The 18,417-nt window shown below is 42.3% G+C and overlaps 1 protein-coding gene across 29 annotated transcripts in view; it reads left to right on the top strand.

Moving 5' to 3' along the window:
• The window catches only part of ZBTB8A (zinc finger and BTB domain containing 8A), a 67,309-nt gene that overhangs the window by 22,855 nt on the left and 26,037 nt on the right, over positions 1 to 18,417 (top strand). For 4 of the 29 annotated variants that reach the window (XR_008525227.1, XM_063719466.1, XM_054555515.2 and 1 more), the window contains one exon: positions 13,183 to 13,301. The exons of 21 other annotated variants lie outside the window; for them this stretch is intronic. The gene's annotated coding sequence lies outside the window, so the exon portion shown is untranslated. Of the gene's footprint in view, positions 1 to 2,158; positions 2,928 to 13,182; positions 13,302 to 17,109; positions 17,218 to 18,417 lie in introns of those variants that run through there. 4 more of the 29 variants (XM_063719475.1, XM_063719506.1, XM_063719504.1 and 1 more) reach the window with 4 other exon arrangements.

Below are 18,417 nucleotides of genomic sequence, written 5' to 3'. Positions count from 1 at the left end.
TTGGCATTCCTTCTGTTGTAGCTCCATCATTCCAGCCTCTGCTTCTGTCTTCACATGGTGCTCCTCCTTCTGTGTGTGTGGTTTTGTTTTTGTTTTTGTTTTTTTGAGACCAGCCTGTTGCCTAGGTTGGTCTTGAACTCCTGGCCTCAAGCAGTCTGCCCTTCCTTGGCCTCCCAAAGTGCTAGGATTACAGGTGTGAGCCACCTCACCCAGCCCCTGTATGTGTCTTCTCAGTGTCCTCCTTTCTCCAGATCTCTCCTTATAATGATATCACCCTAATCCAGGATGACCTCATCTTAACTTGATTATATCTGCAAAGACCCTATTTGCAAATTAAGGTCTCCAGTGTAGGTACCAGGTTTAAGACTTCAGCATATAATTTTGGGGGGCACAACTCAATCCCATGTCTCACATGCGGGAGCAGGAGCAAGAGAGAGAGTGGAAGGAGGTGGTACATACTTTTTTATTTTTTATTTATTTTTATTTGAGACACGGTCTCAGTTTGCCATCCAGGCTAGAGTGCAGTGATGTGATCATGGCTCACTGCAGCCTCAAACTCCTGGGCTCACACGAATCTCCTGCCTCAGCCTCCAAACTATAGGAGGCCACCACACCCAGCCAATTTTTTAATTTTTTTTTTTTTTTTTGTAGAAACGGGGTCTCACTATGTTGCTTAGGCTGGTCTTGAACTCCTGGGCTCAAACAATCCTTCTACCTCAGTCTCCTAAAGTGTTGGGAGTATAAGCATGAGCCACCCTGCCCAGCCCTGAGCTATTTTTTTTTATTATTTTTTGAGATGGAGTTTCGCTCTTGTTGCCTTGCCCAGGCTGGAGTGCCATGGCGGGATGTCAGCTCAGCACAACCTCCGCCTCCTGGGTTCAAGCAATTCTCCTGCCTCAGCCTCCTGAGTAGCTGGGATTACAAGGATGTGCCACCACGCCCGGCTAATTTTGTATTTTTAGTAGTTACGGGGTTTCTCCATGTTGGTCAGGCTGGTCTCCAACTCCTGACCTCAGGTGATCCGCCTGCCTCGGCTCCCAAAGTGCTGGGATTATAGGCCTGAGCTACCGCGCCCGGCTTTTTTTTTTTTTGGTGAGACGAGTCTCGCTCTGTCACCCAGGCTGGAGTGCAGTGGCACGATCTGAGCTCACTGCAGTCTCCACCTCCCTGATTCAAGCGATTCTCCTGCCTTGCCTCAGCCTCCTGAGTAGCTGAGATTATAGGCGCCCACCACCACACCCAGCTAATTTTTTTGTACTTTAGTAGAGATGGGGTTTCACCATGTTGGCCAGACTGGTTTCAGACTCCTGACCTCAAGTGATTCACCCACCTCAGCTTCCCAAAGTACTAGGATTACAGGCATGAGCCACCACTCCCAGCCTTGAGCTATTTTTAAGTACTGAAATGTTTTTATGTATAAACTGTTATTTTGGTATTATAAAATGTAAATCATTTATATTATAAGACATGTCCACAGAGTTATGTACTGCATTTGGGACTTAGGTTTCATTTCAAACAAGGGTACATTTTTAAAGTAGGTATACTGAGTACCTCATTCTTTATTTCACATCCTTACAAGGTACTTTATTGTTTTAACTCTTATTTTCTGTTTCTTATAAGATTTGTTATCTTTTTCAGGGTTTATTAGTTGTTTGCATTTCCCCCAGAGGCAAATCATCTACTGCCAGAGGCTCCTGATAGAATCACGTTAGAATGAGATTGGGGGTGGGAAGATGTTAAGAGAAGCAAGACCAGGCACGATGGCTCACCCTGTAATCCCAGCAGTTTGGGAGGCCAAGGCGGGAGGATCCCATGGGCCCAGGAGTTTGAGGTTGCAGTAAGCTATGATCACACCAAGGAAAGGGAGTTAATGAGGAAAAATTGTAAGACCTGATTCCCCACCCTACAGGATTTCTCTCCATTTCCCCCCTAGGGCTGACACCTTCTTTTTCTTTTTCTTTCTTTTTTTTCTTTTTTTTGAAACAAAGTCTCACTTTGTCACCCAGGCTGGAGTGCAATGGCGTGATCTCAGCTCACTGCAGCCTCTGCCTCCTGGATTCAAGCAATTCTCTTGCCTCAGCCTCCCAAGTAGCTGGTATTACAGGCACCCGCCACCACACCCAGCTAATTTTTGTGTGTGTGTGTCTTTTTAGTAGAGATGGAGTTTCATCATCTTGGCCAGGCTGGTCTCGAACTCCTGACCTCAGGTGATCTACCCACCTCAGTCTCCCAAAGTTCTGGGATCACAGGCATAAGCCGCCACACCCGGCCACCTTCTTCCTAAGGATAATTTATTTTAGACAGTCTCTTCTTCCCCAGTCACCTTACTCTCAAGCCAGAGGGGTTGAGGAAGCCCCATCATAGAACCTGGTCATCTCTTAGGTGGAATGGCCTCTGAGACAAAACATTAAAGAGGATGGGGAGTACATCTTGCTTCTTAATAATGTTATTGATACCAGAGCTGTATTTTGACATTATGCAAAATTGATACTGAGATGCCAGCAAGGTCATTTTATCTCAGTTTTGCAACAGCTAATTTGAAACCATGGGCACGGTGAGCAGACTGCATGCTGTCACTGGTCCTGAGGACATTGCAGTATTTGAATGGTGAGCAGTGACAGCACTCAGAAAGGGACACGCCAGATTTCTATGGCTTCTTTACCTTAGGGTCTCAAAGGACATTACTGCTTTATTTCTCATTCCTTAGAAAATAGTGCACCAGAATAACCCATCCCTAAGAACTCGAGATGACTGGTATTTTACCATTTTTACTCCATCCCAGTGCCAAGCTTCAGTGTTTCTCTAGTGTGATTGATACATTAGAATTTTTACGTTATAAGCTGTGATAAAACCATAATACTTTTGGGCCACTTTAGGTCTGAAGCTTTTATGATTTCACATTGAAAAAAAGTCTGGAGCTTTATTAGGTAAGTGGAAATGTAACACAGATGTCTGGGTAATGGAAGCCAATAGCCTGTTTTTAACAGAATTATTCTTTAAAAGCAGAATGAAATTCCCTCTCTAGAATTTAGGGGTACAAATTCTCTACCCTCAGCCTTTGACCTATAACCTCTTCAGGAAAAAGGATTCATCTCTTTGTCTCTAATCTTTCACCAAAATACCAAATAATAAAGCACACGTGTTCAATAGCAAAATATACCTAAAACAATTAATACACAAAGTAGAACCAATAGTTTCTCTCATTTTTAGAGTATCTAAAAAAAAAACCCCAACAACTTATGCTGGCATTTTATAGTATAACTTGATTTATTTCAGGATCTCACTGTAACAAACAGGAACATATGTAGTATATCATTTAACTGCAACAAAATAGTTTAAAAGTGTTGAAGTTGGAACAATCCTGAGAGATCGTACAGTCCCACCTCCTACCAAATGCAGTCACCCTAAATCAATGACATTCCACCTCTGCTACAATGGTAGCATAGAAAGTGTTACTTTGCAAAGTGACTAATTCTGTTGTTAATCAATTTGGCCCAGTGTTTCTCAAATTTTTCTTACCAAAACCCACAGTAAGAAATACATTTTGACTGGGTGCAGTGGCTCATACCTGTAATCCCAACACTTTGAGAAGCCAAGATGAGTTGATTGCTTGAGCTCAGGAGTTTGAGACTGCCTGGGTAAGATGGCAAAACCCCATCTTTACAAAAAAACACAAAAATTAGCCAGGCATGGTGGCATGTGCCTGTAGTCCCAGCCGGGAGACTGAGATTGAAAAATTGCTTGAGCCCAGGACGTTGAGGCTGCAGTGAGCTGGGATCATGCCATTGCACTCCATGCTGGGCGACAGGGCGAGACCCTGTCCCCTCCCCCAAAAAAAAGAAAAGAGAAAAAGAAATCCGTTTTAAGGCTGGGCACAGTGGGTTATGCCTGCCCATAATCCCTGCACTTTGGGAGGCCCAGGCTGGAGGATCGCTTGAGGCTGGAAGTTAAAGATCAACCTGAGCAACATAGCAAGACCATGTCTCTACAAAATAATTTAAAAATTCGCTGGGCATGGTGGCGTGCCCTGTAACCCCAGCTACTCAGGAGGCTGAGGCGAGAGGGCCTCTTGAGCCCAGGAGTCTGAGGCTGCAGTAAGCTGTGATCACCTACTGCAGTCCAACCTGGGTGACAGATGGAGACCGTCTTTAAAAAAAATTTTTTTAATTAAAAATAAATAAATAAATAGCTGTTCTTTATGAGCACAAATTAATTTCCCTTTAGTGCTATATTTTGGTCCATTTGCTTTTTAGTGAATATTTGTTCATTCAACAAATACTGACTGAGCATCTATATGCTGGACATTATGCACTGTGCTAGGGATGCTGAGGTGGAAAAAACAGAGACTCATACCTTTTGGAGCTTAGATACCAGTGCTTAGTCTAGAAGCCTAGTCTACTAGACCTATTAAGAGAATAATTCTGGCCGGGCACAGTGGCTCACGCCTGTAATATGATTTAAGTAAATGTATTTTTGACAAATGACTTGCGCCTTCATGATTTAACAACATGATGTGAAATGGCCCTATAATAGCATGGTATCAGGCCTGTTTTGCATTTGTTTCCTCTTTGGCAGACAGAGAGAACAGTGGCTGAAAATATAATTTATTTCCGTGAGGAAGGTAGAGATTAACGCCTGTAATCTCAGCACTTTGGGAGGCTGAGGCAGGCGGATAACGAGGTCAGGAGATTGAGACCATCCTGGCTAACACGGTGAAACCCCGTCTCTCCTAAAAATACAAAAAAATTAGCCAGGCATGGTGGTGGGCGCCTGTAGTCCCAGCTACTTGGGAGGCTGAGGCAGGAGAATGGCGTGAACCCGGAAGGCGGAGATTGCAGTGAGCTGAGATCGCGCCACTGCACTCCAGCCTGGGCGACAGAGCAAGACTCCATCTCAAAAAAAAAAAAAAAAAAAAAGAGAGAGACAGAGTAATTCTACAGCTGGGTGCAGTGGCTCATGCCTATAATCCCAGCACTTTGGGAGGCCAAGGTAGGCAGATCACTTGAGGCCAGAGGTTTGAGACCAGCATAGGCAAAATAGACCCTATCTCTACAAAAAAAAAAAAAGAAAAAGAAAGAAAAAATTAGCTGGGCATGGTGGTGCATACCTCTAGTCCCAGTTACTCAGGAGGCTAAGGTGGGAGGGTCACCTGAGCCTGGGAAGTCAAGACTACAATGAGCCGTGATAGTGCCACTGCACTCCAGCTTGGGCGACAGAGCAAGACTCTGTCTCAAAAATAATAATAATTAAAAATACATAATAATAAAAACAAAATAATTCTAGTTCTTCCACATAATTGCCTTTCAGTATTGGAAGACAGCTATCATGTTTCCTAATCTATACCTCATATGGTGTAGTTTCTATGACAATAGCTATTGAGCCATAGTGATTAACTAAAGCTCCCCATACTAAAGATGGGCTTGTCAAGGAAACCTCTGATGAAGTGACATTTAAGCAAAGACTTGTGTAGAGTTGGGGAAGAAATTATGTGAAGATCCTTCACTCCTGGGTGAGGAATGTTTCAGACACAAGGGATGCCAGGAATGAGCTTGGCACCTTGGGAGGCATCAAAAGCAGTAAGGTGAGAGCTGCAGGTAGGGGAGATCTTTTGGAGATCTGGCAGCACTTTTAGACCAGGGTAAAGACTTTGGATTTCTTTCTCAGTGAGATGGGAGCCACTGGAGGTCAAAGTATTTAACTTCATTTATTTTTGTGAAAGGGATTGTATTAGTCCATTCTCGCATTGCTATAAAGAACTCCCTAAGACTGGGTAATTTATACGGAAAAGAGGTTTAATTGGCTCACAGTTCCACAGGCTGTAAAGGAAGCATGACTGGGCAGGCCTCAGGAAACTTACAGTGATGGCAAAAGGCAAAGGGGAAGCAGGCCCATCCTATATGTCTGGAGCAGGAGAAAGAGAGTGAAGGAGGAGGTGCTACACACTTTTAAACAACCAGATCTCGTGAGAACTCACTCACTATCACAAGAATAGCAAGAGGGAAATCTGCTCCCATGATCCAGTTACCTTCCACCAGGTCCCCTCTCTAACACTGGGGATTACAATTCAACATGAGATTTGGCTGGGGGACACAAATCCAAACCATATCAGGGATCTTTTCTTGTATCTGCCACCTAGCTATTTTTGTGTATTAATTTTGTCATAAACTGGCTCTTTTACCAAATTCTTTTGTTTCTAGGTTTATTTAATTGACTTTATTAAGATATAATTTAGGCCAGGCATGGTGGCTCACACCTGTAATCCCAGCACTTTGGGAGGCCAAGGCAGGCGGATCACAAGGTCAGGAGATCGAGACCATCCTGGCTAACATGGTGAAACCCTGTCTCTACTAAAATAGAAAAATTAGCCGGGTGTGATGGCGGGCGCCTGTAGGCCCAGCTACTCGGGAGGCTGAGGCAGGAGAATGGCATGAACCCGGGAGGCAGAGCTTGCAGTGAGCTGAGATCGCGCCACTGCACTCCAGCCTGGGCTACAGAGCGAGACTGTCACAAAAAAAAAAAAAAATAATAATAATAATAATTTAGCCTGGGCACAGTGGCTCACGCCTATAATCCCAGCACTTTGGGAGGCCAAGGCAGGCAGATCATGAGGTCAGGAGTTTGAGACCAGCCTGGATAACATGGTGAAACCCCATCTCTACTGAAAATACAAAAAAATTAGCCAGGTGTCGTGGCACGCACTTGTAATCCCAGCTACTAGGGAGGCTGAGGCAGGAGAATTGATTGAACCTGGGAGCTGGGAGGCAGAGGTTGTAGTGAGCTGAGATCATGCCACTGCACTCCAGCCTGGGCGACAGAGCAAGACTCCGTCTAGAGAAAAAATTAAGATATAATTTACATACAATAAAATGCCCCTATTGTAAATATACAGTTTAATGTTTGACGTATGTTCATATGTAATAATCACCATAAATAATATATGAAACATTTTCATCACCTACAATTTCCCTCATGCCTTTTTTTTCTTATGCCATTTTGTAGTAGAGCCTCCTGTTTTGTTCCCAGTTTCAGGCAACTGTAATCTCCCTTACGTGATTATAAATTAGTTCTGCCTATTCTAAGATTTCATATAACTGGACTCCTACAGTAGGCATTCTTTGGTGTCTGGCTTCTTTCATTGAGCCTAATGATTCTGAGAGTCATTCACATCATTGCTTGTATCAGAGGTTTGTTGGCTCTATTGTTCAGTAGTATTCCATGGTATGGATATACTACAATTTATTTATTCACCAGTGGATGCACATTTTATTTCCAATTTGGGGCTAATATGAACAAAGCTGCTATGAAAATTCTTGTATAAATCTTTTTGTAGTCATGTGTTTTCATTTCTCTTGTATAAATACCTAGGAGTGGAACTGCTGGGTCTTAGAGTAGGTATAACTTTATTAGAACTGCTAAATAGTTTTCCAAAGTGACTGTAGCATTTTACATTTCCACCAGCAATACATGAGAGAACCAACTTCTCCACATCCTTGCCAACATTTGGTATTGTCAGTCATTTTGTCTTTAGCCATCATGGTGGGTGTGTAATGACATTTCCTCGTGGTTTTAATTGGCATTTCCCTGATGACCAGTGACATCTTTTCATGTGCTTATTTTGTTTGTTTTCTATTATGAAGTGTCTGTTCAAATCATTTGCCCATGGGTTTTTTGTCCTATTGTTGAGTTCTTTATGTATTCTGGGTACAACTCTTTTGTCAGATATATATACTGCAAATATTTTATCCTGGTTTGTGGTCTGGTTTTCCTTTCTTTTTTTTTTTTTTTTTTTTTTTGAGACAGAGTCTTGCTCTATTGCCCAGGCTGGAGTGCAGTGATACGATCTCAGCTCACTGCCAGCTCCGCCTCCCGGGATCACACCATTCTCCTGCCTCAGCCTCCCGAGTAGCTAGAACTACAGGCGCCCGTCACCACGCCCGGCTAATTTTTGTATTTTTAGTAGAGACGTGGTTTCACCGTGTTAGCCAGGATGGTCTCAATCTCCTGACTTCGTGATCCGCCCGCCTCAGCCTCCCAAAGTGCTGGGATTACAGGCGTGAGCCACCGTGCCCAGCCAGCTTTTCCTTTCCTTAATGGTGTCTTTAAAAGAGCAGAATTTTGATAAAGCCATTTGTCAACTTTTTCTTACAGTTCATGCTATTTCTTTTTTTTTTTTTTAATTTTCTGTAAGAAATAGAGATAGGGTTTTGCTATGTTCCCCAGGCTACTCTTGAACTCCTGGTCTCAAGCAATCCGTCCACCTCGGCCTCCCAAATTGCTGGGATTACAGGTGTGAGCCACTGCACTTGGTGTACTTCACACTTTTTGTGTCTTAAGAAATCTTTGCCCACCCCAAGGTCCCGAAGACTTTCTCCTTTGTTTTCTTCTGAAATTTAGCTTTTACCACGATCTTTTTCTATGATCCTTGTCAAATGAAAATTTGTATGTTGTGTAAAGTAAGAATCAAGATTCTTTTTTCTTCTCTAATGGATATCCAGTTGTTCTGGCACCATTTGTTTGAAAACATGAACCTTTCCCCATTGAGTGACTGTGATATCTTCGTCAAAAGCCAATTGATAAAGTAAACCTGACTAAAAAATCAATTGATAATATATTCATGTGTCTATTTCTGGACTCTATTCCATTGATCTATGTGCCTGTCTTACTGCCAATAATATACTATCTTGGTTACCATAGTTATAGTAAGTCTTGTAATTACGTAGGGTAAGTTCCCTTTTCTTCTTCTTTTTCAAAATTGTTTTGGCTATTTTAGGTCCACTGAATTCCGTTTAAATTTTAGAAGCAGCTTGATACTTTCTACAAAGATAAATTTGCTTGGATTTTGTTGGGATTACATTAATCCTGTACGTCCACTTGAATAGAATTGACATATTAACTGTTTCTTCTAATTCATCTGCATGGCTTATCTTTCCACTTATTTGGATTGTTTATATTTCTCTCAAGTATTTTGTGGTTTTAAATATATAGAGTTTGCAAATAATTTAGTTATATTGACCCCTAAGCATTTTTGGTGCTCTTATGAATGGATTGTTTAAAAATTTTATTTTCCAACTGTTCATTGCTAACATATAGAAATAAAACTGATTTTCATATGTTGATCCTGTATCCTATGACCTTGTTAAATTCAGTTATTTGTTCAAGAAGATTCTTTATAGGATTTTCTGTGTACATAATTGTGTCATCTATAAACAATAAGTTTTCTTTTTCCTTGTTACTCTTTATGCCTGTTATTTCTTTCCTTCTTTTTTTTTTTTTTTTTTTTTGAGACTGAGTCTCGCTCTGTCACCCAGGCTCCCAGGCTGGAGTGCAATGGTGCAATCTTGGCTCACTGCAACCTCCACCTCCCAAGTTCAAGCAATTCTCCTGCCTCAGCCTCCTGAGTAGCTGGGATTACAGGTGCCCACCACCATGCCCAGCTTATTTTTGTAATTTTAGTAGAGATGGGGTTTCACCATGTTGGTCAGGCTGGTCTCAAAGTCCTGACCTCAGGTGATCCGCCCACCTCAGCCTCCCAAAGTGCTGGGATTACAGGTGTGAGCCACCACGCCCGGCCTATGCCTGTTATTTCTTTAACATCTCTTACTGCACTGACCAACACCTCTAGTACAGTGTCGGATAGAAATAGTTGAGAGCACAAATCTTTGCCCTATTCCCTGCCTTAGGGGGAAAGCATTTTATCTTTCACAGTTAAGAAAGGTATTAGCAGTTGGCTTTTTGTAGTTGGCCTTTAGCAGCTGAGGAAGTTTCCTTTATTTCTATTTCACTAGAGTTTTTATTATGAATAAGTGTTGGATTTTTCAAATGTCTGTTCTGTGTCTGTTGAGATAGCCTTATTTTTTTTTTTGTTCTGTTAATGTAGTGGATTGTACTGATTAATTTTCAACTGTTAAACATCTTGTATTCCAGTGATAAACCTCACTTGGTATTATCCTTTCATATATATTTGATTTACAAATATAATTTTTTTTTTTTTTTTGAGACAAAGTCTCGCTCTGTCACCCAGGCTGGAGTGCAATGGTTCGATCTTGGCTCACTGCAACCTCTGCCTCCTGGGTTCAAGCAATTCTCCTGCCTCAGCCTCCCAAATAGCTAGTATTACAGGCATCCGCCACCATGCCCAGCTAATTTTTTTGTACTTTTAGTACAGATAGGGTTGTACTATGTTGGCCAGGTTGGTCTCGAACTCCTGACTTCAGGTGATCCACCCACCTCGGCCTCTCAAAGTGCTGGGATTACAGGTGTGAACCACTGCGCGTGGCCACAAATATAATATTAAGTTGGGGTTTTTTTTTGAGACAGAATCTCACTCTGTCACCTGGGCTAGAGTGCAGTGGAACAATCTTGGCTTACTACAACCTCTGCCTCCCAGGTTCAAGTGATTCTCCTGTCTCAGCCTCCTGAGTAGCTGGGACTACAGGTACACACCACCATGCCCAGCTAATTTAGGATTTTTGTGTCTGTGTTTACAAGGGATATTGGTCTGTAGTTTTACTTTCTTTGTAAGTTTTATGTCTTTGGTTTAGGTGTCAGAGTAATACTGGCCTCATAAAATGAGTTGAAAGTTTTTCTCCTTGTCTATTTTATGAAAGTGTTTGTATAGATGAGTATTATGTCTTTCTTAAATGTTTGGTAGAATTCAACACTGAAGCCATTTGGGTCTGGAGTTTTCTTTGTGGGCAGTTTCTAAATTATATTTTTAAATTATATTTTAAATTGATTTAATATAATTTAAATTTTAAGTTTGATATATGGCTATTCAGATTTCTAATTTTTTTCTTGTACTAGGTTTTTTTTTTTTTTTTTGAGACAGAGTCTCACTCTCACCTTACTGGAGTACAGTGGCGTGATCTCACCTTACTGCAACTTCCGCCTCCTGGGTTCAAGTAATTCTCATGTCTCAGCCTCCTGAGCAGCTAGGATTATAGGCACACACCACCACACCTGGCTAATTTTTGTATTTTTAGTAGAGATGGGGTTTCGCCATGTTGGCCAGGCTAATCTCAAAACTCCTGACCTCGGGTAATCCACCTGCCTTGGCCTCCCAAAGTGCTGGGATTACAGGCGTGAGTGACTATGCCCGGCCTCTTGTACTAATTTTGATCACTTATATCACTCAGGGAATTCATCTGTTTCATTTAATTTGTTGAATGTACTAGCATAGAGTTCATAATAGTTTCTTTTTATTCTTTCAATGTTTGTAGAATCTGTAGTGATGCTTCCCTCTTTCATTCCTAATACTGGTAATTTATGTCTTCTTTTTTTTTTCTTGGTTGATCTAGCTAAAGGTTAATCAATCTTTATTGATAATGATTAATTTATTGATACTGATATAGATAACCAGCTTTGGTTTCATTGATTTTTCTCTATCATTTCTTTGGTTTCTATTTTGTTCATTTCCTTCCTTCTACATACATTGGGTTTAATTTGATCTCCTTTTCTGTAGATTCTTTTTTTTTTTTTTCTTTTTTTGAGACTGGGTCTCCTTCTGTCACCCAGGCTGGAGTGCAGTGGCACGATCTCTGCTCACTGCAACCTCCCCCTCCCAGGTTCAAGTGATTCTCCTGCCTCAGCCTCCTGAGTAGCTGGGACTACAAGTGTGTGCCACCATGCCCGGCTAATTTTTTTTTTGTTTTTAGTAGAGACGGTGTTTCAGCATGTTGGTCAGGCTGGTCTCGAACTCCTGACCTCGTGATCTGCTCGCCTCGGCCTCCCAAAGTGTTGGGATTACAGGCGTGAGCCACCGCGCCCGGCCCTTCTCTAGATTCTTAAGTTGAAACTTAACTCATTAATTTTTTCAGAACTTTCTTCTTTTTTTTTTTTTTTTAATTGAGAAGGGTCTCACCCCCATCACCCAGGCTGATGTGCAGTGGTGTGATCATGGCTCACTGCAGCCTCGACTTCCTGGGCTCAGGTGATTCTCCCACCTTAGACTCCCAAATAGCTGGGACTACAGGCGCAAGCCACCACACTTGGCTAATTTTTTGTATTTTTTGTAGAGACAGGGTTTCACTGTGTTGCCCAGGCTGGTCTCGAACTCCTGGGCTCAAGTGATCTGCCCATCACAGCCTCCCAAAGTACTGGGATTACAGGCAAAAGCCACCACACCTAGCTAAAACTTTTTTTTTTTTAAATATAAGCATTTAAAACTATACATTTTCCTGGCTGGGTGCAGTGGCTCACGCCTGTAATCCCAGCACTTTGGGAGGCCGAGACGGGCGGATCACTTGAGGTCGGGAGTTCGAGACTAACCTGACCAACATGGTGAAACCCCGTCTCTACTAAAAATCCAAAAAATTAGCCGGGTGTGGCAGCGCATGCCTGTAATCCCAGCTACTCGGAAGGCTGAGGCAGGAGAATCGCTTGAACCCGGGAGGCGGAGGTTGCAGTGAGCTGAGGTTGCACCATTGCACTCCAGCCTGGGCAACAAGAGCGAAAACTCTGTCTCAACAAATAAAAAATAATAAATAAAATAAAAAACGAACTATATGTTTTCTTCTAAACTGCTTGAACGACAGACAACAAATTTTGATTTGTGTAGAGTGTTCTATAAATGTCTATTTATTTAGAAGTTTAATGTTTAATTTCCAAGTATTTCAGGATTTTCACATGCTATTGACTTCTAGTTTGATTCCATATGGTCAGAGAAAGTACTCTGTGTGATTTTAATCCTTTAAACATACTAAACTTAGGCCAGGTGCGGTGGCTTACACCTGTAATCCCTGAGGCTGAGGCAGGAGGATAACTTGAGGCCAGGAGTTTGAGACCAGCCTGGGCAATGTAGGCAGACCCCTGACTCTATAAAAAACTTAAAAATTAGCCAGGTGTGGTGGCATGCACCTGTGGTCCTAGTTACTTGGGAAGATGAGGCTGGAGGATTGCATGAGCCCAGAAGTTTGAGGTTATAGTGAGCTATGATTGTAGCCCTGCACTCCAGACTGAAAGACAGAGCAAGACCCTGTCTCTAAAATTAAAGAATAAAAATTTTTTAAAAAATTATAACATGTTTTATGGCTCAGGGTATGGTCTATCTTGATTAATGTTTGCTATGTACTTAAAAAGAATGTATATTTTGCTCTTGTGTAGAGTGTGCTGTAAATGTAAATTTGTCCAAGTTGGTTGATAGTATTGCTCAAGTGTTTTATTTATTTTATTATTTTGAGACAGGATCTCACTCTGTCACCCAGGCTAGAGTTGCAGTGGTGCTAACATGGTTCACTGCAGACTTGACCTCCTAAGCGCAAGTGATCCTCACAACTCAGCCCCATCAGTAGCTGGGACCACAGGTACATGCTGCCATGCCAAGCTAATTTTTATTTTGTAGAGATGGGTGTCTCTCTATGTTGCCCAGGCTGGTCTTGAACTGCTGCCCCCAAGTAGTTCGCCCACTTTGGCCTCTCAAAGTGCTGGCATTACAGGCATGAGCCACCATGCCTGGCCTGATAATGTCCTTTTTAAATGGATTTCAGACTATTAACATTTAATATAATTATCAGTATAGTTGGATTTAAGTGTACTATCTTGCTATTTGTTTTCTATTTATGCCAACTTTTTTTTAATGTCTTTTGTTCTTTTTCTTTTCTTTTCTTTTTTTTTTTTTTTGAGACAGAGTTTCGCTCTTTCCCCCAGGCTGGAGTGCAGCGGCACAATGTCAGCTCACTGCAACCTCTGCCTTCAGGTTTCAAGCGATTCTCCTGCTCCAGCCTCCTCAAGCGATTCTCCTGCTCCAGCCTCCTGAGTAGCTGGGATTACAGGCGCTCGCCACTATACCTGGCTAATTTTTGTATTTTTAGTAGAGATGGGGTTTCACCATGTTAGCCAGGCTGGTCTCGAACTCCTGACCTCGTGATCTGCCCGCCTCAGCCTCCTAAAGTGCTGAGATTACAGGTGTGAGCCACTATGCCCGGCCCATCTTTTGTTCTTTTGCTTTTCTTTATCCTGCCTCAGTTAAAGAATATTGAAGTGGCTCATGCCTATAATCCCAATACTTTGAGGGTCCGTGGTGGGAGGATTGCTTAGGGCTGGGAGTTCAAGACCAGCCTGGGCAACATAGCAGGACCCCATCTCTGCAAAAAATTTTTTAAAAAAAATTAGGCATGATGGTGGTCTCCTGTAGTCCCAGCTACTCAGGGGACTGAGGTGGGAGGATCACTTGAGGCCAGGAGTTCAAGGTTACAGTAAAGCTGTAATCATGCCACTGAACTCCGGCCTGGACAACAAACCGAGACCCTATCCCTGAAACAAACAAACGAAAAGAATATTGAGCACTTTTTTAGTATTCTGTTTCATCTCCACTATTGGCTTATTAACTTAATCTCTGTCTTATTTTTAGTAGTTGCTCTCAGGGTTACAATATGCATTTTCCCTCATCACAATAAGCATTTCACTTATTACTCATCACATATTATAGAGCTTCATATATAGCAGATTTCACAAACTACAGCCTTCAAGCCAAGCCTGAATGCCTACCTGCTTTTGTAAATAAGGTTTTATGGGAACATAGCCATGGTCATTCATTTATATATTTTTTCATCAAGTCCAAAATGTCTACATAAATATGACACATTTTGTGCTATAAGGACAGAGTTGAGTAGTTGCAATGGAGGCCACATAGCCTGCAAAGCCAAAAGTATTTACTGTGTGGCCTTTTAAGTAAAAGTTTGCCAACTTCTCATGTATATTATAAGAACCTTACAGTATATTTCTGTTTTTCCCTTTTTCTTCAAATGTTTTTTCTGTCCCCACCTTTTCTGGAACCTCAGTTGCAAATATGTTAGACTATTTGATATTGTTCCACATTTCACTAAAGCTCTGTTCATTTTTTTTTCTTTGAGACAGTTTCGCTCTTGTTGCCCAGGCTGCAGTGCAATGGTGCAATCTTGGCTCACTGCAACCGCCACCTCCCGGGTTCAAGCGATTCTTCTGCCTCAGCCTCCTGAGTAGCTGGAACTACAGGTGCCCACCACCATGCCTGGCTAATTTTTGTGTTTTTTAGTAGAGACGGGGTCTCACTATGTTGGCCAGGCTGGTCTCAAACTCCTGACCTTAGGTGATCTGCCTGCCTCGGCCTCCCAAAGTGCTGGGATTATAGGCCTGAGCCACCACGCCCAACCTAATTTTTGTATTTTTAGTAGACACAGGGTTTCACAATGTTGGTCAGTTTGATCTCCATCTCCTGACCTCAAGTGATCCGCCCACCTCGGCCTCTCAAAGTGCTGGGATTACAGGCAAGAGCCACCATGCACAGACTGTTTTTTTTTTTTTTTTTGAGATGGAGTCTCACTCTGTTATCCAGGCTGGAGTGCAGTGTCATGATCTCAGCTAACTGCAACCTCCGCCTTCCAGGTCCAAGCGATTCTCCTGGCTAAGCCTCCCTAGTAGCTGGGATTACAGGTGTGCACCACAACGCCAAGCCAATTTTTTGTATTTTTTAGTAAAGACAGAGTTTCACCATGTTGGCCAGGCTGGTCTCGACTCTTGACCTCAGGTGATCTGCCTGCCTTGGCCTCCCAAAGTGCTGGGATTACAGATGTGAGCCACCATGCCTGGCCTCTGTTCATTTTTTGTCAGTCCTTTTTTGTTTTCTTTTTGAGACAGTCTTGCTCTGTTGCCCAGGCTGGAGTGCAGTGGCTCGATCTCAGTTCACTGCAATCTTCGCCTCCCAGGTTCAAGTGATTCTCATGCCTCAACCTCCTCAGTAGCTGGGATTACAGGTGTGTTTCACTCTGTTGCCCAGGCTGGTGTTGAACTCCTGAGCTCAGGCAATCCACCCGCCTCACCCTTCCAAAATGCTGGGATTACAGGCATGAGCCACTGAGCCCTGCCATCAGTCTTTTTTTTTTTTTTTTAACTTTAGTTCAGATAATTTCCACTTCATGTCTTCAAATTCATGGAGTAGTCTTCTGCAGTTTATAATCTCTTGTTAAGCCCATCTAGTGCATTTTTAATTTCAGATATTGTATTCTTTTTTTTTTTTGAGACAGAGTCTTTCTCTGTCACCCAGGCTGGAGTGTAGTGGCACGGTCTCAGCTCATTGTAGCTTCCACCTCCCAGGTTCAAATGATTCTCATGCCCTAGCCTCCCCAGTAGCTGGGATTACAGGTGTTTGCCACCACCCCTGCTAATATTTTTGTACTTTTAGTAGAGAGGGGGTTTCACCAAGTTGACCAGACTGGTCTCAAACTCCTGGCCTCAAGTAATCTGCCTGCTTCAGCCTCCCAAAATACTGGGATTACAGGCATGAGCCACTTCACTTGGCCCAGATATTGCATTTTTTAAATTTCTATAAATTTTTTTTTTTTGAAAGGGAGTGTTGCTCTGTTGCCCAGGCTGGAGTGCAGTGGTGCAATCTCAGCTCACTGCAACCTTCACCTCCCGGGTTCAAGTGATTCTCCTGCCTCAGCCTCCCCAGCAGCTGGGATTACAGGTGCATGCCACCATGCCCGGCTAATTTTTTTTTTTTTGAGATGGAGTCTCGCTCTGTCACCCAGGCTGGCACAACCCCAGCTTACTGCAGCCTCTACGGGTTCAAGCAATTCTTCTGCCTCAGCCTCCCAAGTAGCTGGGATTACAGGAGCATGCCACCACTCCCAGCTAATTTTTTTTTTTTTTTTTTTTTGTATTTTTGTAGAGATGGGATTTCGCCACGTTGGGCAGGCTGGTCTCAAACTCCTGACCTCAGGTGATCTGCCTGCCCCGGCCTCCCAAAGTGCTGGGATTACAGACCTGAGCCACCACATCCAGCCTAATTTTTGTATTTTTAGTAGAGACGCGGTTTCACCATGTTGGCCAGTCTGGTCTCCATCTCCTGACCTCAAGTGATCCGCCTGCCTTGGCCTCCCAAAGTGCTGAGATTACAGACGTGAGCCACCAGGCCCGGCCCTAATTTCTAGAAATCTTATTTGACTATTTTTATATCTTTCAATATGTTCATTTTTTAAAAAATCTTTGAGTATATGTTAATGCTTTTACATCATTCTTTGCTAACTCTAGCATCTCTTTCATTTCTAGATGTTTCTATTGACTAATTTTCCTTCTGATTTAAAAAAAATATTTTATTTGTTTATTATTTATTTATTTATGGAGACAGGCTCTCACTGTGTTATCCAGGCTGGAGTGCAGTGGCTATTTACAGGTGTGATCATAGCGCGCTACAGCCTCTAACTCCTGGATTCAAGCGATCCTGCTGCCTCAGCATTTCAAGTAGGTGGGACTACAGCCTCATGCCATTGTGCCCAGCACTAATCTTTTTTTTTATGGAATGGTGGACACTATAAATACATATTTTTGAGTGTCTGAATTTTGTTGTCTGTCTTTAATTGAATTTTGGTTTACTTGTTAATTTGTTAATGGATCAGCTTGATTTGGAGGCTTGTTTTTAAGCTTTGGGGCAGTTCTAGAGTTATCTTTACTGTTGTGTTAGGTTAGTCCTACTACTAAGATATTACTCTTCCAGGGTCTCTACTTTATGCCCTGGATGTTCAGCTTCAGCAAAGAATGTTTACTCTGGCTGGTCAAAACTTAAATATCAGCCAGGCATGCTGTCTAACACCTAAAATACCAGCACTTTGGGAGGCTGAGGTGGGTGGATCACCTGAGGTCAGGAGTTCAAGACCAGCCTGACCAACATGGTGAAACCCCGTCTCTACTAAAAAATACAAAAATTAGCCAGGCGTGGTGGCAGGCGCCTGTAATCTCAGCTACTCAGGAGGCTGAAGCAGGAGAATCACTTCAATCCGGGAGGCGGAGGTTGCAGTGAGCTGAGATCATGCCATTGCACTCCAGCCCGGGCAACAGAGCAAGATTCCATCTCAAAAAAAAAAAGAAAAAAAAAAAACAACTTAAATATCTTCCAACTCTGTGTATGAGCTCTGGGAATTTTTCTGCTCATAGAAACTCAGGACTCCTGTGAAGAGTTATTGATCTCTTTGCATAGTTGCTTCTTCTCTGGTACTTTGCCTCAAACTTCCAGGCACCTCATGCTCCTGAACACTGATCTCTGCTCCATTCAGTGTGATTTTCTCTTCCTGTATTCCAGTCCAGAAAGCCAAAGTGATAGTAGAACATACCTCACTTGGTTCCATTCTCTCAGGGATCACAGTCCCATACTCCCTGATTTCATTGTCTGAAAACAATTTTTTTCATGTATTTTGTTCAGTTTTTCTAATTGTTTAGAGCAGAAGGCCAAATCTAGTACCAGTTACTCCAACATGGGAAAAGAAGTTTACTTCTATAGTTTTCTGATTTTACATTTTTTACTTTATAGATATAGAGTATCACCTGCAGTAGTAATAACTAATTATTTCTAATATTCACACGTCGTAGTTAGTTATCTTGTCTAATTCATTGGCTAGTACTTCCAGGACAATGTTAAATAATAGTATTGATATTTTCCTGTTTTTT

The sequence above is a fragment of the Pongo abelii genome, chromosome 1 (assembly GCF_028885655.2).
Source record: "Pongo abelii isolate AG06213 chromosome 1, NHGRI_mPonAbe1-v2.0_pri, whole genome shotgun sequence".
Classification (NCBI taxonomy): domain Eukaryota; kingdom Metazoa; phylum Chordata; class Mammalia; order Primates; family Hominidae; genus Pongo; species Pongo abelii.
Note: the sequence above shows the minus strand (reverse complement) of the source record. Positions and strands in the feature narration are given on the sequence as shown.